The 23,049-nt window shown below is 44.8% G+C and overlaps 1 long non-coding RNA gene across 2 annotated transcripts in view; it reads left to right on the top strand.

Moving 5' to 3' along the window:
- The window catches only part of LOC311603877, a 51,180-nt gene that overhangs the window by 8,591 nt on the left and 19,540 nt on the right, over positions 1-23,049 (top strand). Inside the window, exon 4 of one of the 2 annotated variants that reach the window (XR_014781300.1) lies at positions 6,434-7,791. The exons of the other annotated variant lie outside the window; for it this stretch is intronic. This is a non-coding gene — a long non-coding RNA (uncharacterized lncRNA). Of the gene's footprint in view, positions 1-6,433; positions 7,792-23,049 lie in introns of those variants that run through there. 2 annotated transcript variants of the gene reach the window in all.

The raw sequence follows: 23,049 nt of genomic DNA, 5'->3' as shown, positions 1-23,049 counted from the left end.
CAGCTCACTGTGTCTTCTCAGCACCTGAGCAGCACGCTGAGACCGTTGTGTTGGGAATAGCCTGGCATTGTGGTGGGGAAACAGCGAAGAAAGAAACTTGTGGGAAGATGTCTCAGGAGGCAGTGTGTGAGGGAGAGCAGAGAGGGGCCTGGAAGCCACACAAGAAGCAGTCCGGACACGAGACAACTAGAGTGGAAACAGAAAGGGCAGATGCCAACACAGGAGCCCGGTGGGCAGCTGGCTGCTGTGAGAAGTGAAGGAAACGGAAGAGAGAAGAGCGGCTCTTGCCAGAGCTCTAACGTGGTAATGAAAGGGGCGCACTCCAATTTTATTTAGCCTCATTTTCAGATGGTTCATGAAGCCACAAGATACATATGTGACTCTGGAATGTATGTGTATGTGTGTCTTCACTCCCTGTTATTTCCTTATCTTAAAGAAACTGATGGTTTAGATAAAATAGTCATCTACAGATTGTTCTGAAAGGCATTTTTAATATCATAAAGAGTTATAAAGGCACCATAACCTTCATACCCAGTCAAACCAGTGACTCTGGTCGTTCAATGATGCTAAAGCTGAGAGACAAATATTTCAGAAAAAGTCAAGAAAATCAGGAACAATGATTGCCAGAGAAACAGGTTCTATCCGAATGGTTCCTGTCTCTTGCAAGTGTAATAGCTGAATGGGATTGTCTGTGTTTGAATTCTAACCCTTTCCTAGCCCATCACCAGCCCCGGAGCCGCCCTCTGCCTCAGGGAGGGGCAATTTGTCACTGATGTGTAGACGGTCCTGCCATGTTTGTCTGTGAGTGCATGGGCTAGAGGAAACGGGAGTCACAGAGCTAGGTTCCAAAAAAGCACTCTGAGAGTAATTATTTGTTTCTAAAGATAAAACTTCCAGTGTTTATTTGGCATGTTCTATACCAAATCAAAGTCACTAGAATTACAAAAACATTTACTTAAGCTGGGCATAGTGGTGCACACCTGTAATCCCAGCACTCAGGGAGGCAGAGGCAAGTAGATTGCTGTGAGCTCAAGGCCAGCCTGGTCTACAAAGCGAGTCCAGGACAGCCAAGGCTACACAGAGAAACCCTGTCTCAAAAAACCAAAAGCAAAAAAAAGAGCCATGCTTCAGGAACCTTTTTCAAGTAACAGTAAATGGACCTGGGAAGCGTGTTTAAGGGGATATCTAAGCGTGTTTCTGAAGAAGAACACAAATCCTGGCCATAACTATCCCAGCACAAGTGACACGCTCTAACTCTCACCCTGTGGTGCTGAGGGCTGAACCCAGGGCCTTGGACAGGCAAGTGCACTGCCACTGAGCCACTTCTGCAGCCTTAACTTTAATCTTAATGGGTTTTTCAAAATGTTTTATAACTTCTGTAATCATGTAATTAATTATTTTTTCTTTTTCTATTTTTTGTAGTGGAGGGAACATGGGCACGGTCTCTCTAAATAGCTCTGGCTATCCTAGAACTCACTATGTAGACCAGGCTGGCCTTGAACTAGAGATCCATCCACCTCTGCTTCCTCAGTGTTGGAATTAAAGACATTTGCCACTACACCTGGCTTTGTATAAAAATTTCAACAGCTGAATTATGTTGGTTTCCATTTACAGTTTTTTCTTTTTTAAAAAAGACTTGTTTATGTGTATGAATATATTGTCTTCATGTACACCATAAGAGGCCATTGGGTCATATTACAGATGGTTGTTAGCCACTATGTGGGTACTGGGAATTGAACTCAGGACCTCTGGAAGAGCAGCAAATGCTCTTAACTGCTGAGCCATCTTTCCATCCCCCATTTACAGTGTTTTAATCCTATGTGTATTCTTAGCATATTGTCTTATAAGAACTTTTACAAAAATTTAGTGTCACTTTATCTAAGCATGAATGTTTATTTTATGTGTACGGGTGTTTTGCCTACATGTATGTCTGTGTACCACATGCATGCAGTACCCATGTAGACTAGACATTGGATTCCCTGAGACTGAAGTTACAGATAGTTGTGAGCTGCCATGTGGGTGCTGGGAATTGAATCTGGGTCCTCTGGAAGAAAAACAGTTCTCTTAACCACTGAGACATCTCTTTAGCTCTTAAGCACAAATATTTTAATAACATTGAAATGTGTTTAATTAGAAGTTGAATGATTTTTGGAGCAACAAAGGGTAGCCTTTGGATTCTTGAGACTGTCTTCCTGCAGTCCCACTAAATGCTCTGGAGACCAAGCAGGTGCTGTGTGAAGTGTCCACAAAGCACACTTCACAGCATCCCATGTTCTGCAGGCATGTGAGAGCTGTTAGCTTGTACAGACCCTTGGACTTAGTGGGTAAATACTTCTGAGAATGTCATTTCTTGGGAAGCAGTGACTTGCTCAGGTCAGACTTCCCTCATTAGCACCGTAGAGAACTCTCATTCAGTTATAGAAATAATGTGGGAAGATCATGTGTCCCCTTGCATCTCGGGGAGCCCTGTAACTGCCACCGGCAGAGTCACTTTCTAGTGGCTGTCATCATTGGCAGAGTCCTGGTGACTAGCAGTAAGCTCTGGCACGTCCAGCTGCATGGTGTCCTGTCTGTCACCATGCATCTCAGCAGCTAGTCTGTGTGTACCAAGGCAATTAGGATATGAACTGGAATGTTTTTTATTTTGGGTAAACCTTAATTTGACTCGATATATTTGGTAGCAGTTGTCTTTCAGGGAAATCTGATATTCTTTTTGTTTGACACTATTGACCCCACTCTATTTTAATTTGCTTTGAAATTCTTTTCATCTATTCCTACCTGTGTACTTGTGATATAGATATGAATTATAGTGATTTAGTTTTTCCCATATAAAATGTATAAATTTAAATTTGTATTTACTTTAATGTAGACAATGATGTAAACTAGATAGATTATCCCGTTTGGTTTTTTTTCTCCTAGTAGTTGTAAAAGGAATAAGTGGATGGGTTTGGAACCTGTATAAATTGTTGTTGTTTTCTTCAGCCTTAATTTTGACTGAAGTATAGATTGTTAAAACTCGAGAACATCATTCTGTAATGACGCTACTTACCATGTGTTTCTAACATCTGCACTGTGGTGACCTACGCACTCTTGCTTACTGGTCATTAACCATGACTTTTGTCATCATCATGAGTGTTTGTTCAGTTTCCCGGTTTCTACTCAGTGAAGAGCTGGTGCACAAATCCTTGGGCGGATGCTTCTTTCCTTGGGCAAATTCTAAGTGATCTGCATTTCCTCCTGGTTTCCTGGTTTTGGCCTTATTCTTGATAAATTGGCAATCATTTGGGAAAGGAATCTAGGTTTCACACACTAACATCTGATTTGTTTAGAGGAGTAAGACATGTTGAGGGCTCAGGATGTTCTCACCATACTAAAAGGAACACAGATTATCCTTACAGAGCACACAGTATTGGCAGGGGACACTTCAAGGTGCAGGCTATTACAGGGAGGCCCAGAAGGTGGATGTAGTTAGTGTAAGTTGAAGGACAGAATGACATGGAAGTGTTGTGGTTAAATTACCAGTATGGCCTAATAATCTTTGTTATTGTGCCTATAATTATTATTGTGGCAATATTATCTAACACACTAGCAATCAATCAGGACACAGACACCTGTTATTTTTTAAATAGCCTTAGTTAACCTGGGGAAGGTCAGATATTAATCCCCTGAGTTACTTCCCAGAGTGGGGCAGGTATCCCATACCATCTGCTTCTAATAATTTCTATCAAGTTACCACCCATACATAATCCCAGTTACTTGCTAATTATCACCAGTTGGGCCAAGTCTCCATCCATGCCAGCCATGTGCTTCTCCTCCACCTAACCCATGACACAGCCTCCTTCTTCCTCTCCTCTCCTCCGGTCTCTCTCCCAAGATTCTCTCTCCCCGCAAGCCTGGGAACCTTAGCCATGCTTATCCCACTTGCCCTGCCCAGGTGTGATGGCCTTTTATTGGTCAAATAGGTTAGGCTCTCAGGCAAGGTACAGGTGAGGTGGATACAGCAAGCAGTAAATAGAATCAAAATACATCAGACCTACCTCCAACATGGAAGTGCGCCTTAGTGCATGAGGGAACATTTATGGGAAGTACATTTCCTCATCAGATGAATGTGCATAGAAATTATTTCTTAACTGAGATATGTTACTTGTAATAAAACATGACTCCCATTTTCATCACTGCAGGGAGTCATCTTATGTCCCTTTCTAGTCAGTTAAGTCACCACCCTTTCCCCAACTAAGTAACTACCTTCAGATTTCTGTCACCTCCAGTATCACATAACCGTCAAATATAGTTGTATACCAGTGGTATTCTCTGCGTTGGATTTCTGTTTGAGGCGTGCTAATCAATCCAAGCTGAACCTGTAAAATGAAAAGAACTTTTTTGAGGTCCTATAAATAGCAATTCATAAAACATAGGCTTAGGAGCTTTTGAATCCATGTTCTACACTTGTTCTTAGCCAAACGGCCGAGAAGCAATGACTCCATGTTCTAAAGAAAGCAGGGAAGGTAGGGGTTTCTATGGGCAAGCAGCACTGACTGTTGAATGCTGGGAAGGACTAAGATCCATGGGAACAATAGAAGACAAAGAAAAAAGCTACATACCAGTAAAATGTCCATAAAACAGGAGCTGAATAGCCTATGGATGTATGCCCCAAGTCTCTCGTTATCTGGCCTTTGCATGTGTTTTTCCAGATTTCCGCAGTACAAGGTGGAGGTGACCAGGCTTCCTAAGCAGCAACCTGTGATGGGGGGGGGGTTCCTTCTGTGTATTGTTCTCCACGGGACCTCCCTGTGTCACAGACCTGTGCAGAAAGATGGTGGGCAGGTAGGCTAACTGATATTTCAACATCAGTCTTCCTTGCTTTTTATCTTCAATTAATGATCCATCACAAACATAAATTACTAAATAGTCAAAACTACAGCTAGAGATATTTAGCTGTGCAGTAAGCTGTGTTACTAAATCATAGATGTCCTCACTCATTTAGATACACTGTGAGACACTGATGTCCTTGGTTCAAAGAGAAGGAATAAATGTTTTATTTTTAATGGTGAAAAATGTCATTAATGTCCTTAAACTGACCCAGGGCATCATTGCAAAATCCCAGGAGTGGCTATGTGCTAGGAAGGAGTTAGGGGATAGAATTGAAACTCTACCATCAAGCGTCACTCCCCTTCTCACCTTCCCAGCCCCACCTCCCACAGCTCAGCAAAAGTGCACCTGAAAAACGTAATAGGGCCCCAGACCTTAGCACAACTGACTCCATGATGGAAGTGCCATTCAGGCTGTAGAACTCAGCACATCGACATCACCTCCTGCCAAGACTAAGACAAGGGCCTGATCCATCAATGTCTGTAAAGTTCTGGGGAAACCTCAACATATACTAACCTCGCTTTTTGGCTTCTGTAGTTCTACTTCTGAGTAACTGTTCTTGTTAATTTAAGTATGTTGACACAGAGCATTTGTGTGTGTGTGCGTGCATGTGTGCTTAAAATCTCATCAAGGAAAAAGCTTGAGACTATAACTGGGATCTCAAACACCCAGTGTAGTTGCTGGCCAGCTAAAAACTTTCTGTTGGCTTAACCCAATGTCTGTCCAGTCTTCTCCAGTGACTACTAATAAAAATCTTAGTGATGGTCTCACTTGCTTACAGTGTTCTTTTTCACCCAGAAATCTGATGACTCTTTATCTCTAGCACAAATGGCAACTTACGGGGAAATTAATCAAGGTCTTCTCTGATCACTGATATCTTTCTGGTACAACATTTACCACATTAAAAAAAAGTGTGTGTGTGTGTGTGTGTGTGTGTGTGTGTGTGTGTGTGTGTGTACATGCACACATGTCATGGGGCAGGTAGAAGTAGAGGACAATCTGCCAGGGTCATGTCTTTCCATCCACCTTGAAGGTCCTAGGAATTCAATGTAGGCTGCCATGGCCTGGCAGTAGGCACCTTTACCCACTGACCACTGTTTAGGTGGCTGTTTCCCTTGCTAATGTAAGTCTCTAGAGTACATAGCTCATATTTATCTTTAGAGTCATTACTCTATACAATAATCTGGAACTTAGTTTTTAAAAAAACAACTTATTTGTATGTGTGTGCATGCATGCACAGATGCCATGGCATGCATGGGGAGGTAAGAGCACATCATGTGGAAATTGCTTCTCTCCTTTTACTACGTGAGCTTCAGAGATGGAACTCAGGTCATCAGACTTGGTGTCACCGATACTGTCTTGCTGGTATCTTAGAATATTTGATAAATCATTCACAAACAAATAAATACGATGGTAACTAATGACATGGCTACAGCCAATAACTGAGTTGCTACTTGCTGTGGGGACTTATCAATATCCATAGATGAGATGAGATGTATTGTCAATAAAATCTCCAACCTAGAACATAAACCTGACTTAATGTTTCTTTCTGTGTTTCTCTAAGCTTCAGAGCAACAGATCCAGAAGCTCACAGGCCAGAACAATTCTACCCCTTATTGCTACCTCAAGGCTGATGGCAGATCTGCTTTAACAGTCTAGTCTTTAACAGCAGGTAGAAGAAATTGGGACAGATAGGGATGGAGCAACCCTGTTATGGTTTAGCAGTTAGACTAGACAAAGATGGAGCCTGATATCCTGTGTGGCAGGACATTATGACTGCCTGGAATTCCCTGTGTTTTGAGAAAAGCATGCAGCTGGGTTGCTATAGCAATATGCTTCCCTGCCTTCTGACTTATAAATACTGCTGCCTGACTAATAAAGTTTGAGAGCTTGATCAATCAGAATTGCTCTTCTTTGTGTCTTGCATTCCAACAGGTGAACCCCCTCCCAAGTCTTAGTCGAACCCCACAGGCAGGGGCATCTCTGTCCGTATATTTTTATGTAAAGCCTGAAGTATGGGAAGGAAATTAGGTGGGTCAGGAGTACTGATGAAGATAACCCCCAAGAGTTCGCTGAGGGATATCTGTTACCTTTATTCCCCTAGCATGGATTCAGGGTAGACATCTTTGAGGGAGAATGTGTCAGGGTCTCTGTGTCCCCCACTGCCATGTACTTCCCAGTCCCGTGCTTCTAATGGGGGTGCTTGCAGTACATGATGGAGAGAGCTTAGCATGGACTTTTAAAAGACTTGATAGCTGTGCTGTGCCACTAATTGGCTCCGTGATGGGCATGACGTCACCTTTGCCCTCATGATTGTTAAATGAAGGTGGTTCTCTTAGATGACGTCAGCAGGCACTATGCTAAGTAGCAGCTTCTTTATTCCTATTACCAGCTTCACAGGCGGAAGAAGCCAGGATGAATTTTATTGGAAGTGATGATGTGACAGAGTAAGCAGAGTCTGACTTCAGTCTGTCCTACTGACAAAATGCCTGTGCTGGCTTGGTTCATGCCAACCTGATGCAAGCTAGTGTTACGTTGAAGAGGGCACCTTGACTGCCCCTTCCAGATTGCCCAGTGGGCAGGAAAGGGTGCGTTTTCTTAATTGATGACTGGTGTGCAAAGGTGCAGCTCACTGTGGGTGGTGCCACCCCTGGACTGGTGGTTGTAGGTGATATAAGAAGGTGGGGTGAGCAAGCCATGAAAGCAAGCCAGTAAGCAGAATTCCTCCATGGCCTCTGCATCAGGGCCTGCCTCACGGGTCCTGGCCTGAGTTCCTATACTACTCCTCAGCAGTGTAGTATTATCTGAGAATTGTAAGATGAAACATATCTTTTCCCCACAAGTTGTTTGTGGTCACCATGTTTAATCACAAGGATAGAAACCCTAATGAAGGCACCATCTTAAGTGTAAATGCTATAAGTAAAATACTATGACAGCAATTATCTCCTTCCTAAATTAACTTCCTATTTCTTCTGGGTTAGCTTACTGGTACTTTAATATCACTTCAATTCCATTGACATTCTTTGCTGTGTCCAGTATTTCAGGACTTCCTATCAACCGGACCCATGATTACATACTATGATCAATGGACAGGCATCTTGGACAGATCTTACGATGACTGGAAAATACAAGGTCAGGAAACAGAGTTTCTGGGTAGAGAGTAGAGAAATATTTACAATAAAGGAAGGAAGGAAGGAAGGAAGGAAGGAAAGAAGGAAGGAAGGAAAGAGAATGAAATGGGAGAGATAAGGAGAAAAGTTTGAATAATAGAGATTTTTTGAGATGTATCTACATTTTATGTGTATGGATGTTTTGCCTGCATGTATGTCTGTGCACCACATGCATGCTTGCTGCCCACAGAGTTCAGAAGAGGGTGTGTATCCCTCATACTGGAGTTACAGAAGTTTGTGAACCACCATCCGTGTGCTGGGAATCAAACTTGAGTCCTCTGGAAGAGAAGTCACTGCTCTTAACTGATGAGCCATCTCTCCAGCTCCCACAGAAGTGAGGTTTTATTTGTTTGTTCACTAAAAGTATATTTATTTATCTGTATTTCTGTGTGTGTGCATGTGTGTACATGTGTCCCATATCATGTATGTGTGAGTCAGAGGGCAAGCCATAGGAGTCAGTTCTCTTCTCCAACATCCGTGTCTTAGTGCTCGAACTCAGGTCTTCTGGCTTAATGGCAAGCGTGTGTGTGTGTGTGTGTGTGTGTGTGTGTGTGTGTGTGTGTGTGTGTAAAACCCAGTGTGTCACTTCTTGGGAGCCATCCACCTTGCTTACTGAGATAGAGTCTCTTACTTGGACTCACTGATTGGCCATGGCTGGCCAGTTCATGAGCCCATGGATGGACTTGTCTCTGTTTTCCCAGCACCAGGACACCCTGGCCTTTCATTATCATGTGGGCTCTGGGCACGGACCTCAGCTTTTCTATTTGTGTGGCATGCACTTCACTGACTGACTCATCTACTTTGCTCTTGATGGAGGAATTCTTCATGTAAATAATTGATGCTTGTGAATGCAACTCCTTATCCCCCTCACGTCTCCCTTAGACCAAGGATAGTTTGGATTTGAAATGACCACTCCCTGTCTTCTTCCTAATTTTCCTTTACTGGCTCCTAAGAAAATGGAAACATTTCTCTTGATTTTCAGGGCAACACTTGTGGAACAAAGTTTACATGAGTCCACGTTCTGTCTTCTTCCTCCATCTCTGACGTTGTGGCTCAGGAGGTGGTCTCACGGGGCTGCTACTGTAAAAAGGGAAAGAGTTCTAGTGATGTCCTCTGGGTCCTCCAACAACAGCCCGAGCCTGTCTTATCTCCCAGTCCTTCCTGAAGGAACAATGTTCCAGCCACAGCCGCAAGGTGTGGAAACTATGGCACTAACTACAGAGTCACAGACCGGAAGCACAAAGTCTACTCAATGCATACCAACATCTGAATTTCAAAGTGAGAAATGCAGAGGGTCAAACTTGAAGACACACTGTAGGTGTCAGACCTCCAGCACTGGAGCCATCTACACAGTGGAGAGGTGCGAGGTCATCTGAATTGACTGACAGGTCAAAAGGTCGAGGAGAAAAATCTGTGGCATCTCGTCTTGAGCCACAGTTGCAGCAAGTGAAAACCTCTCCATTAGCAATAGGGCTTCAGAAATGAAAAAGTTTTAACTTAAGTTCAGAGCCACAGCCTCAAGGTCTCTAAACTGCGGAGGTAACCGAGGAGCCACGGGTTGAAAGTTTAAGATCTGTTCAGTGGCTACCCGGACCTGAGTTCCATGGTGCGAAGTTCTTAGGACTAAACTGTGCCTCACCATCTCTAGGTGTCAAGTCTGCAGAACGGAAGCTTTTGAGTCTGAACTCTCCCTCACGGCACGCTCTCTCTCCCCGGCCAACACTGATGTCTCAGAACAGCTCCATCCGCTAAAAGAACTGCAGCTAAAAACAGCAGCGAAACTCCTTCAGAGTCAAATACCCCACAACGTCCCTCCGCCTCCAGCGTCAGAGTCAAACACCCCACAACGTCCCTCTGCCTCCAGCGTCAGAGTCAAACCCCCACAAGGTCCCTCTGCCTCCAGCGTCAGGTCTTGTCCTAAAATACCATATATGCTTAGCGGGTGGCTGACGGTCAGGAATCAATTGCTGGTATCAGATCCAGTCTGCTTTTGGGCCCTATCTTCTTTACCCACAGCTCCACCATTTAAGGACCCCTGAAGGCCCTGGTGCGATTCGGTGTCATCTTGGTTTTAGATTACAAACTGAGAAAAGTACCAAGGAAGAAACCGAGCAGATCCACGGAAGGGCACTACATTGCCACCACAACGGAAACCTAAAGCCTCTAAGGCGGCTTCCAGAAGTCCTCCTAAAAGAGATTTCCATCCCAGGTCACCGCACGGCTTCTGTACAAGGCCACCTTACACAAAAACAATGGGGCAGCAGAAATGTGGGAGGAAAGACAGAGGCCAAAGGTCAGGATGGAAAACGGGTCAAATCAAGCCTCAGAAAGACCTCTGATTTAAAATACCCAACGAAGAATACCACTAAGGGACCTAAAACACAGAACACAAACTTCTACAGAATCAGTGGGATGACAGAAGAGAATCCTTCTGGAACATTGACAGATCTGTCAAAAAGCACAAGTATTACACCCACTCAAACAGCCCCCATTTCTTCAGACAGACAGTCTAAGAAATCCTCCAAGTCCAAATTCATCCATCGGCTTATTCATGGCCTTAAAAAAAAAGCATACAGTGTAAGAGCAAAATCAATGTCATATTCTATGTTTAATGTATATTCTGCAATTAATGATGGTCTGTGTGAGAACTTGTCCTCTCGGTGACCTTTCTCCCTGTGTTCTGGAAATGACACCTTCCAGCAATCCCCAGAAACCACCAGAGCAATTACATACAATTAGCTCCCAATGTTCCTCTGAGATAAAAAGACTTCCCCTCCAGACCCAACCTCCACCCAACCTGCCCAGAGATCAACGTTCCTGGGACTTACAACTTCTCTGATGATCCAGCCTCCACCTAAACTGCCTAAAGATCAACACTTTTGAGACCCATAAGCCCCACTTCCCTTTATAAGCCCCCTGCCCTTGAAATTCCAGATCATTCTCTGATCCTGTTGCATCAGGAAGGATTGTGACCCAAAGCTACGAGCCCATAATACAGGACCCTGTGTTTATTGCATTGGTATCGAGTCCTGGTGGTGTTTTTTGGGGTCTCGCCATCTGGGTGATCTCGGTATTAACACTGAGCGATCTCATCATTACAATTTCTTCAAAGAAAGATGTCACAGTCCATCAGAGGGGAGACAACCCTGTCCTTCTCAGAGAAGCCCTTGGAGACCCTCATGGAGAACCCCCTCAGGATTCCTAAAGGAAGAGCTCTCAGAGTCCCTCAGGGAGGAGCCCTCATGGTCCTCCAGGGAGGAGAGGACATAGTTCCTCTGAAGAGAGTCCACACAGTCTTTTTGAGAGGAGACAACAGAGTTCCTCTTCTCAGGAGTGTCCCTGTCCCTCAAAAACGGTCTAACTTAATCCCACCCAGAGGACACAAAGCAGTTCATCCTGTAGGAGCCATTTCTAATCTCTGAGAGAACTGCTTCCCGCCTGGCTGGCAGGAAAAGACGCACTCATCTGCAGTCATTCTGAGAAGACTCACTCCAGGCATTCTGAGCACTGCAACAGTCACTCTGAGAGCAGCGAGGGCATTGCACTCAGTACTACACTGAGTGATCTCGGTATCACAAGAATTTTAAATATTTGTAAGCACAAGCCTGAGGACAGGACAAGGCCAGCAAAGTGGTGCTAAAGCAAAAATTTGCACCCCAAACAAAACCCCACGGATTCCTGCTTAAAACAGCCAGCAAGAGTCATAGCACTCTCTTCAAGGAAAGAGATCACAGTCCATCAGAGAAGAGACAACATAGTCCTTCTCAGAGAAGCCCTTGGAGTCCCTCAGGAAGTAGCCCTCAGAATTCCTGGAGGAGGAGCTCTCAGAGTCTCTCAGGGCAGAGAATCATGGTTCTCCAGAGGGAAGAGGACACGGTCCCTCCGCAGAGAGTCCACACAGTCTTTCTCTGAAGAGCCAACAGAGTTGCTCTTCTCAGAGATGTCCCAGTCACTCAAAGAGAGTGTATCTTAATCCCACACGGAGGGCACAAAGCACTTCCCCCAAAGGAGCCAATTCTAGTCTCTATGAGAGAACCTCTTGCAGCCCCTCTGTCAGGAAAAGACTCATCTGCAGTCATTCTGAGAAGACTCACGCCAGTCCTGAGCACTGCAGCAGTCACTCTGGGAGGAAGGACAACATTACAATCAGTATCACACCTAGCAATGTTGGGATTACAATAGAAATGTAAATATTTGTAAGCACAAGCCTGAGGACAGGACAAGGCCAGCAAAGTGGTGCTAAAGCAAAAATCTGCACCCAAACAAAACCACAAGGATTCCTGCGTAACACGAGCCAGCAGCAGAAATCTCAGTCTCTTCAAGGAAAGAGGTCACAGTCCATCCCAGAGGAGACAACCAAGCCCTTCTTGGAGAAACCCTTCGAGTCCCTCAGGGAGAAGCTCTCAGAATTCCTCAGAATTCCTCAAGGAGGAGCTCTCAGAGTCCCTCAGGGAGGAGTCCTCATGATCCTCCAGAGAGAAGAGGACACAGTCCCTCTGTAGAGAGTCCACACAGTCTTTCTGGGAGGAGCCAACAGAGTTCCTCTTCTCAGAGATGTCCCTGTCCCCTCAAAATCTGTCTATCTTAGTCCCACAGGGAGAACACAAAGCAGTTCTTCCCACAGGACCCATTTCCAGTCTCCGTGAGAGAACTGCTTCCAGCCTGGCTGGCAGGAAAAGACGCACTCATCTGCAGTCATTCTGAGAAGACTCACTCCAGGCATTCTGAGCGCCGCAGCAGTCACTCTGAGAGCAGCGAGGGCATTGCACTAAGTTTTACGCTGAGTGATCTTGGTATTCCAATAGAATTGTAAATATTTGGAAGCAGAAGCTTAAGGACAGGACAAGGCCAGGAAAGCTGTGCTCAAGCAAAATTTTACACCCCAAACAAAAACCCAAGGATTCCAATTAGTGAGCCCACAGATGTACTTGTCTCTGTTTCCCCAGCACCATGGCACCCTATCCTTTCATTATAATATGAATTAAGGGCATGGACCTCAGCTTTTCTAATTGTGTGGCATGCACTTCACTGACTGGCTCATCTACCTTGCTCTTGATGGAGGAATTCTTCATGTAAATAATTGATGCTGTGAACACAACTCTATCCCCCTCACGTCTCCCTTAGACCCAGCATAGTTTGGATTTGAAATGACCACTCTATTTTTTCTTCCTAATTTTCCCTTTCTGGCTCCTAAGAAAATGGAAACATTTCTCTTGTTTTTCAGGGCGACACTTGTGGAATTAAGTTTACCAGAATCCCACAATGTGTCTTCTTCCTCCATCTCTGATATTGTGGCTCAGGAGGTTTCCCCACCTGGCTGCTACTGTAAAAAGGGAAAATGTTCTAGTGACTACAGCATGCCCCTTGGGTCCTCCAACAACAGCCCGAGCCTGTCTCATCTCCCCGTCCTTTCTGAAGGAACAACTTGGCAATTCCACAGCAATAGTGGACCTGTTTCCCTGCCAAGGGAACTCTCTGTGTCCAGGAACCAAGGCACACCCCAGACTACTTTTCAGCTGACAGATCCTGAGAAATCAGGTATTTTTTCAGAAATTGGCAGTTCTTTCCCCCTTCCAAGATCAAAGTGATTTTGTTAGCTCTATTTTGAAATCCTTAGGTCCTTGCAATCAAATAGAGGAAATGAAAGATAAGAGAAAAACTCATTCATTACCAGATTCTGTTTTGAATGAGAGCTTGGGGCCCCTAGCATGGTCTCCACTCCAACTCTCTCCTTCAGTCAGAGGAGAACTGGAAGGGCGTATGTCTCAGAAGGTTTCTGCTTTGTGGGAACAACTAGTGCCTCTGCCTGTGAAGAAATCCTGGGAAATGTGCAGTCATCTGACATATGTACCAGGGGTCTCTGAACAAGGGAGCCTAAGACTCAGTTACCTACACTCATTCCTCAGAGCGCTGAGGAAAATACCCACAGATCTCTTGGTGTTCCGTCATTTTATGTCCATGTGAACAATGGGGTGGATTCTGAATTAAATAGGACAGAGCAAACATGTCACAGCCACTTACCTCAAACAAGCAGTTACAATCTGAGGATGATGCCCAAGTCCTTAGATATAATCCTTTAGTTATATCAATGGGCAGAAATTTAGAAGTTAACATAATTCAGGAAGAAACCTGTTAATGTCCATCTGCGGCTCTGGGAAGGTCCAGGGTAGGATCTCAGGGGCTGGATGCGGATTCCCCTCCAGTTTGCTTCATCTTTTGGGTCGCCTGGCTGATGGCTCAGACAACTGATCAGGATTGAAAGAAGAGAGAGGGAAGGAAGCCCAGGGTTCCTCCTGTAGACACTGGCTGTACTGTGGCCTCACCTGCAAGGCATAAAGCCCAAGGAACTGACTTCACCACCACAGACTTGAGATAGGAAACAGGTGGTTACCTCATGTTTGAAAGAGCAGAGTCTAAAACCAGGGGCTGTAGCCAAAATACAAGGGATCCAAGGAGTGGAATTTGTAGATCTAGCATCAACACAACAGTGGCAGGGGATGGGACGCATCGGTTTAACGCCTGAGCCTGGACAGGATGGCCAGATAACGGTAAACTCACCTGAGTGGAAAGGCGGGATTTTCAACCAAACAAAGAGTTTGAGTCAGAAGATACATTATCTATGAAGTCAGATCAAGAACCCAAACCTGCAGATGTAAAACCCATAGAGATCAACATAAGGTGAAATTCAAAGACACGGCACCTGAATTGACTCCTGAACCAGCTGTGCATAGTGTGCAAGCTGGCGAGCAGCAATATGAAGCACAGGTGCCCCAGTGTGAAACCTCGCCGGTTGACTCCAGGATCACAGGTACACCAAGTGGAAACCTCAGAGTTAATGTTCCAGCCACAGCCGCAAGGTGTGGAAACTATGGCACTAACTACAGAGTCACAGACCAGAAGCACAAAGTCTACTCAATGCATACCAACATCTGAATTTCAAAGTGAGAAATGCAGAGGGTCAAACTTGAGGTCACAGTCTCAAGGTGTCAGACCTGCAGAGCTGGAGCCATCTACACAGTGGAGAGGTGCGAGGTCATCTGAATTGACTGACAGGTCAAAAGGTCGAGGAGAAAAATCTGTGGCATCTCGTCTTGAGCCACAGTTGCAGCAAGTGAAAACCTCTCCACTAACAATAGAGTTTCAGAAGTGAAAAACTTTTAACTTAAGTTCAGAGCCACAGCCTCAAGGTCTCAAAACTGCGGAGGTAACCAACGAGCCACAAGTTGAATGAAAGTTTAAGATCTGTTCAGTGGCTACCCGGACCTGAGTTCCATGGTGCCAAGTTCTTAGGACTAAACTGTGCCTCACCATCTCTAGGTGTCAAGTCTGCAGAACGGAAACCATCCATAATGTTGGGAGGTAGGAAGACACCTGAAGTAACTCTGGGGCCAAAACTGCAGGAGACAAAAAATCTGTGGATTTTAACCCAGAACCAGAGCTGAAAGGGGGGAGGGGGGCAGGGACTGTGCATCAACCTCAGAGCCACAGCCTCAAGGTGTGAAAACTGTGCCATTACAGCAGGAGCCACAGCTTGAAAATACGGAATCTGTTCAGTGGATACCAGTTAAGACTTCCAAGTTAAGAAATCTACACTGAATCCTGGCTTACAATCTGAAGGCATCACAGAGAAGTAGTTAAAGCCCTCCCTACAACTAAGAGACAAAAAGACATCTGATGCATTGACTACGAGGCCCACGATACAAGGTAAACAACCTTCTGTGCCAGCCCAGGAATAGTCATCTCACAAGTGCAAAAGTATTGATTTTAAATCTGAGCTACAGTTTAGAAGTAGGAAAGCATGTGACCCAGCCTTAAGGTGAAAGGTCAGTAATATAAAATCAGCGACATTCAAAACCAGGTTTCATTGAGAAGTTAGGAGTTCTGCTGTATTGACCCCTGGAATACAGCCACAAGAAGTAAACCCCTAAGGTCACCCTCAGGAACACAGCCTCAAGATGTGACATGTTTAGTGTTGAAACAAGAGTCATAGTCATCAGAAGGGAAATGTGGGATGTTTAGCCAAGGGCCACAATCGCAAAACGATAAAAACACAGAGTTGAAAAGTGCAAAATTCCCTGAGTTGGCACTTCAGACAAAGCTTCGAGGTATGAAACCTGAGACCAAGTCTGGGTCCCAGTGGCAAAGGGCAAAATGTCCTGACTTGACACCTGAAACAGAGTTCCAAAATGTGAAATGCGCTAAGCTAAGTCACAGCTTACCATGGAAAGATAAGCCATTTACTGACTTAACCATGGGAACCAAAATTCGAAGTGAAATGAAACCTAGTCCAAAGTTAGAAGGTGAGAAACCAAATTCCACTCCAAAGAAGTTATTTTTAAGCACAAAATCTGTAGGGCTGGATTCACGCCCCCATTTGCAAGAGTCAAAATACCCTGAGCTGGTCATGGGCACAAAACTTCAAGGTGTAGACGCTATGGGACATCACTTTACAAGTGGTAACACGGGTAAAATCCCAAGGTGTAACGTCAGTGAACTTCAGTTTTGGACCACAGACACGAAACAAAACTCCATCTGAGTTGGTTCAGAGAAAAGCTCCAAGATAACGGAATCTGTAAAGTTTAGTCAAGGCCCAAAGTTACAAAGTACGACATTGGAGTTAATGCCAGAGCCAAAGCCCCCAAATGGGGAATCTGTGAATTAAACTCAGGGCCTCAGCTGCAGGATGAGAACTATTCCAAGTCGGTTCTGGGGACAAAACTTCAAGATGGAAGATCAATAGAGGTCAGTTCTGGCCCCTTCTAAAGTGATTTCAGGGGACACGTTTCAAAAGGAGAAACCCATGGGCTTTGTGCATCAGCCACTGAGGCAAGATGTAAAATCTTTTAAATGGTCTTTGCCTAAGGCACTTGAGAGGAAACCTTTGTAGCTCGAGTTACCCTCTCAGTTATAGGACAGGATACCCTCTGTGTTAACACCAGAATTACACCTTCAAGGTATGACCCCTGAGGCATTCAATGCTGGATCAAAGTTGACCGGTGTGAGAGCTGAGCCCACAAACCAACAGACAACGAAGGATAAGGAGGTCAATCATGGTACAGAATTGCAGGTTCTGGAATTATCTGAGTTGCCCTCGAACTCACCAACAGATAAAGCCATAGTCTCACTAGCGACCTCCCAAAGCTAGATCTCCAGGTAGCAGAATTTGCTGATCTGACTCCAATACTAAGTGGTAAAGACTCAAAATCCTCAGAACCAAACCCACAGCAAAGCTGCCAGAACTACCACTACCCTGGGGCTACATTCTTCATCATGCCCTCAATTTCAAGATGTCAAGGAGTTACAGATGAAAGTTGTAGAATCTGAGAGAAGGAGCCTCAGCCTCAAGACTTGTGAAGCAAGTAGGCCTGGCAAAAAATTTCTTAGAATGACTCCAATGCCAGCAAATAGAGAGACTGGATGTGCAGAGAAACCTCCAAGACCATGTCATCAAGTCTTAAGACCTGTGGTGGTGAGCTCTGAGAAAAGATCTCAAAGGGGACAATCTTGGTGTCGCCACCAAGACCATTCTGTCAAGTGCCAGATTCTGCTTCAGGGATAACACCAGGGCAAGGATCTCAGATTCCTGAATCTCTCAGTTTGATCTCTAAGTCATGGCTGCAAACAGAAGGGTCCTCAGCATCGTCAACCAAGCAAACCAGTCAAGCTGTGGGAAATAGAGTCTCTGCAGAGCTCACCTTTGAGACACAGCAGCCAGGGCAGGTAGCAGCTAGGCTAACAAAAGCCCCGAAAATGAGCATTGAAAATGGAAGCATCATTCCAATAGAATCAGTGGATCAAATTATAAATTTTTAAAGGATTAGTCCAAAGCCACTAGAATCTCTGAAAGTGATCACCGACCACCACTTCAGGGTATAAAGTCTGTTATGATACCAGCACCTAAGTGTCAAAATACGATACTGTGACTCACAGAATGGATGATGTGATGCGTTCAGAATTTGCTCCAAGCCTTTGGCTACAAAATGTGCAGTCTAAGAACTTAATCACAGAGCCAACGCATCACATTTTAGAAAGAATACAATTGTCAGGCTGTCTAGTTATAAAGACTGTATTGATTCCCAAACCACTGCTTCTGATTGCAAAATCTGAAGAATTGGCAAGAGGACCATGTCCTCAGGTATTAGAACCGACAGGAGTCACCACAAGATCACGCATTAAAGTAAAGGAGCGTTTGAATTTACTCCCTAGACCACATCTTCAAGAGCTGGAAAAACCTACGGGCAAATATTTCAGTGAATTCTGCAGAATTAATCTTACAACAAACATCTTCACTTGAGGAACCTACAGTGTTAACTCGTGAACAAAGGCTTCATGCTGAAAAATCTCTAGTACTCAAAACAGTATGTCCTAAAGCAATGGAAATTGAGGACTTGAATGAAGAACAGATGTGTCAGAATAGCAACTCAGAAAGTCTCACATCAGAAAAGTTACAGGCAGAGAGTTACTTCTCCAGGTTCAGTCCCATTCATTCCAAGCTCTGTCAAATTGACTGAACTAGGGCACCTTCAGGGTTCTAGAATGCCAGAAGTATCAAGATCAAGAACTTTGGTTATGAAATATTTGGGGGTTGTTATTTTACAGTCTGCAGAGTTCTATACAGACTCTATTATGTTAAAACCATCAGCTCTTCCCTTGGTCCTCCATAATCAACCCTCTGATAAGACAGGGAATCCCATATCCTGAGATCTGGGAGACGGGAAGGAGCTGAAAAGAAGCACATGGAGGAATTTGGGGGTTCACTCCAGAGCTCCACTGAGGTGACTACCAAGGAGTTACAGCAGGATTAGGGACACGAACAAGCCCTATCCTTTCTTTCCTGGGCAGATGACAGAATGTCTGGGAAAGTCATGTCTGCAGGCAGCAACTACCTAGGAATGCTAATGCTGTATGCTAATGCTGGGGAATGTTCTGGGAAGCACGGTGGAAAGGAAGCTTTGCTCTCAATCATTTTTACCAGAAGGATCCACTATGGATATCTTTCGATCTATGCAGAATTAATTTGGGGTTCCAGTTGAACTGATGGAATTTTCCAGAGCCTGCTAAAGAGGGGTCCAAAGACTGTTTCACAGACTTTAGTGGTTAAAAACTGTAGTCAGAGACATATTTTCTGCCACAGTCCTGAGAAGAGAATGCCCTTAAAGATGTGGACATGCGGCTCCACCTCTTCCATGAAACAGCAATGCTCTGGCACTAGATTGGGAAGAAAGAAAATGGACTCGAAGTTCAGTGATACATTCCAGAAAGTCCCTCAGCAGGAGCCTGCCTCGTGTGCAGGGCCCCAGTCTCCTGCATTAGTGAGCCCAGCATCTACTCTTGGGATACTTTACAATAGGGAAGATCATCCTCTTTCCGGGGAGCAAAGTAAAACCTCACAAGAGTGATTCACCAGAAAGGACTTTTGAATGTCACTACTCCCTCAAAGCAAGCTCTCTCCCAGAGGTCAAGACTGATTATCTCAGGAGAGCTCCATCTGCTAAAAGATCTGCAGCTAAAATGGGCAGCAAAACTCCTAAGGAGTCAAATACCCCTACAAGGTGCCTCCACCTATAGCATCAGGTCTTGTCCTAAAATATTCCATCTGCTTACAGTGTGACTGATGGTCAGGAATCAATTAGGCCCCAAAAGCAGACTGGAAGTTATGACCACTTCTTCTTATCCACCCTCAGCTCTACCTTTTAAGCACCCCACAGGCCATGGTGAGATCCTGGTGCATCTCATTTTTAAATTGCGAACTGGGAGAAGATATCAAGTACTGAGGAAGAAACCGAGTGGATCCATGGAAGGTCTCTACATCACCACCATGACAGGAAACTACAACGTATAAGGTCCTCCTCCTAAAAGATTTCCAGTCTGGATCGTACCAGTCTCCTGCTTCTGTGCAAGCCCATGTTAAACAAAAACAATGGGGCAGCAGAGGTGTGGTAGGAAAGACAGAGGCCAAAGACTTATGGATTCTGTCAGGTTCACTCCGTGTCAGAAAGTGGTAGTAATCAGGATGGAAAATGGGCCAAATCGAGCCTCAGGAAGACCTCTGATTTAAAAGAGCCAACAAAGACACCCACCAAGAGACCTAAAACACAGAACACAAACCTCTACAAAAACAGTGGGATGGTGGAAGAGAGTCCTTCCGGGACACTGACAGGTCAGTCAGGGAGCAAGAGTATTACACCAGCTCCCTGCTTCAAAGAGACAGCCTAAGAAATCCTCCCAGCCCAAGTTCATCCAACTGCCTTTTCAGGGCCTAAAGCCTAAGATATTCCAAAAAACCACACAGAATTTTGCATATTTGTAGACAGAAGCTTGAGGACAGGACAAGGCCAGACAATTTGTGCTCAAGCAGAAATTTGCACCCCAAACAAAAAGCCAAGGATTACTGCCTAACAGGAGCCAACAAAGAAGCCAGCACACCAGGTGTCAAGCACGGGGCAACAGGTTTGATCCCTAAGCAAGAGGACAAATTGCAGGGGACAAGTGACCAATGCACACAAGCTCAACAGCCAAAACAAAGTGAGCACTTTCCAACCAAGACTCTGCAGTTACCGAAGGCCACGGTCTCTGGAAGAGACAGCTCTACTCAAGATACTTCAATCATACACACTCTGAACAGAATTCCAAATGTCATCAGTGAAAATCTGTAGTGAGGGCATCTCCAGCCCAGAGTCTAAGCACTGTTCTAATGTAGGAGCCAAATTTTTGCCCAAAAGGGTGTAGTACATGACTCCTTCTTGAAGAGAACCCTGCAGAGTCACATCAAAGACAAACACACACAGGAGGAAGAACAACATGGCTTCTTCAGGAAGAGAGTCCTATGTCATAGGCCCTAAAGAACTCATCACAACCTCTCTGAGAGAAATCGTCAACATGTCTCTGAGAGGAAACATTATAATTATTACAGTCCTTCTCAGAGAAAGCATAGCCATCCCTCTGACAGAATCCTCAGAAGTCTCTCAGGGAGGAATCATCACAGTCCTTCCCAGAGAAAGAATCAGATGGATGATAGTCCATTTAGAAGAATCCTTCAAAGTCACTCTGAGAGGAGCCATCAGCTTCTTCAGGGACAGAGCCCTCTGTAGTAAGCCTTCCCAAAGTACTCATCACAGCCTCTCTGAGAGGACTCATCCAGATGTCTCCAAGAGGAGACATTACAGTCATTACAGTCTCCTCAGAGAAAGCATAGCAGTCCCGCTGACAGAAGCCTCAGAAGTCTCTCTGATGGAGTTCATCACAGTCCACCCCAACAGAGGAAGAATCTTTTTCAAGAGGCAACATTTCCAGAGCCACAGATTCTGTGTGTAAATCCTGCTGGGTGCTAAAACGCATTTGCAAGATAGGAATAATTGTGCACGTCCTCTAAGAGAAGAATCTCAGTCTCTCAATTCTACCAGATACAGTCCTGGGCCACATTTACAAGCTCCAAAACTTTAAGGAAAACACTTGGAAGATTTGACATCTGACTTAACTCCAGGGTCAAACAGCCTGGATGTAGCACCTATAGGATACAACCCTGGGCCACAGCTACACTGTGCGTTTTTGTTTTGTTTTGTTTTGTTCTGAATTGGATTCAGAATTAAATTTGCAATCTATAAATTCAGTGAAAGGCCACATTTGCAGGAACAAACTTTTAAATTGACTCCAGGAACAGACATTTCAAGGTATTGACTCTGATCCACAATTTCAAGGTGTGAATTTCTTCTGAGTTCAATCCTGAGTCAAAACCTCAGAGCATAAAGTCTGGGAAGCCCAGTTCAGGGCCTCAGTTGCAAGACATGGATTCTTTTGAGTTGACCCCTGCTCAGCAGCTCAGTGTACACAATCTGTTCTGATGAACACTTATACACCTTCCCAAGGTGTGAAATCATCTCACTTAGGGATAGAGACAAAGTTTCAGGAGAACCCATTTTTTGATGAACCCACTTGGGTCATGACAACACGCTGCACAACCCATGCATGCTTTGAGGTCTCAGTCAAATGGTATGACATCTGTGGCAGTTTTACCAACACCACTGCTTGAAGACAGAAAGTCTCCAGAGATGAGCCAACAGCCACTGCTTTGTACAAATCCTGTAAAAAACCAAATTGTGTGCAGGGCCCCTGTTTCCTGCCTTAGTGAGCTCAGAGTCTACGCATGAGCTACTGTTACAATACAGAAGGTCATCCTGTTTCCAGGGAGCAAAGTAAAACCTTACAGAATGATTCACCGGAAAGGACTTTTGAGTCTCACCACTCCCTCAAGGCAAGCTGTCTCTCCCAGGCCAAGACTCGGGGCAGCTCTGTCTTCTAAGAGAGATGCAGCAAAAAGTAGCAGCAAAACTCCTAAGGGGTCTAACACCCAACAGTGTCCCTCTGCCTCTAGCATCAGGTTTTGGCCTAAAATATCCTATATGCTTAAGGTGTGGCCGATGTTCAGAATGTAATTGCTGGCACAATTCCAGTCTGCTTTTGGGACCTATTTTCTTATCTACCCACAGCTTCACCTTTCAAGCACCCCCAAAGGCCATGGTGAGATCCTGTTGCACCTAATTTTTAGATTGGGAACTGGGAAAAGACCTCAAGCCTCAAAGTACTGAGGAAGACACCAAGCAGACCCATGGAAGGGCTCCACATCACCACCATGACAGGAAACTACAACGTATAAGGTCCTCCTCCTAAAAGATTTCCAGTCCAGATCATACCAGTCTCCTGCTTCTGTACAAGCCCACAACAGACAAAAACAATGGGGCAGCAGAGGTGTGGTAGGAAAGACAGAGGCCAAAGACTATGGATTCTTTCAGGTTCACTCCATATCAGAAAGTGGAAGTAATCAGGATGGAAAAGAGGCCAAATCAAGCCTCAGGAAGACCTCTGATTTAAAAGAGCCAACAAAGACACCCACCAAGAGACCTAAAACACAGAACACAAACCTCTACAAAAACTGTGGGATGGTGGAAGAGAGTCCTTCCAGGACACTGACAAATCAGTCAGGGAGCAAGAGTATTACACCCGCTCAAACAAG

The sequence above is a fragment of the Acomys minous genome (assembly GCF_964271855.1).
Source record: "Acomys minous genome assembly, chromosome: 8".
Lineage (NCBI taxonomy): Eukaryota > Metazoa > Chordata > Mammalia > Rodentia > Muridae > Acomys > Acomys minous.
Note: the sequence above shows the minus strand (reverse complement) of the source record. Positions and strands in the feature narration are given on the sequence as shown.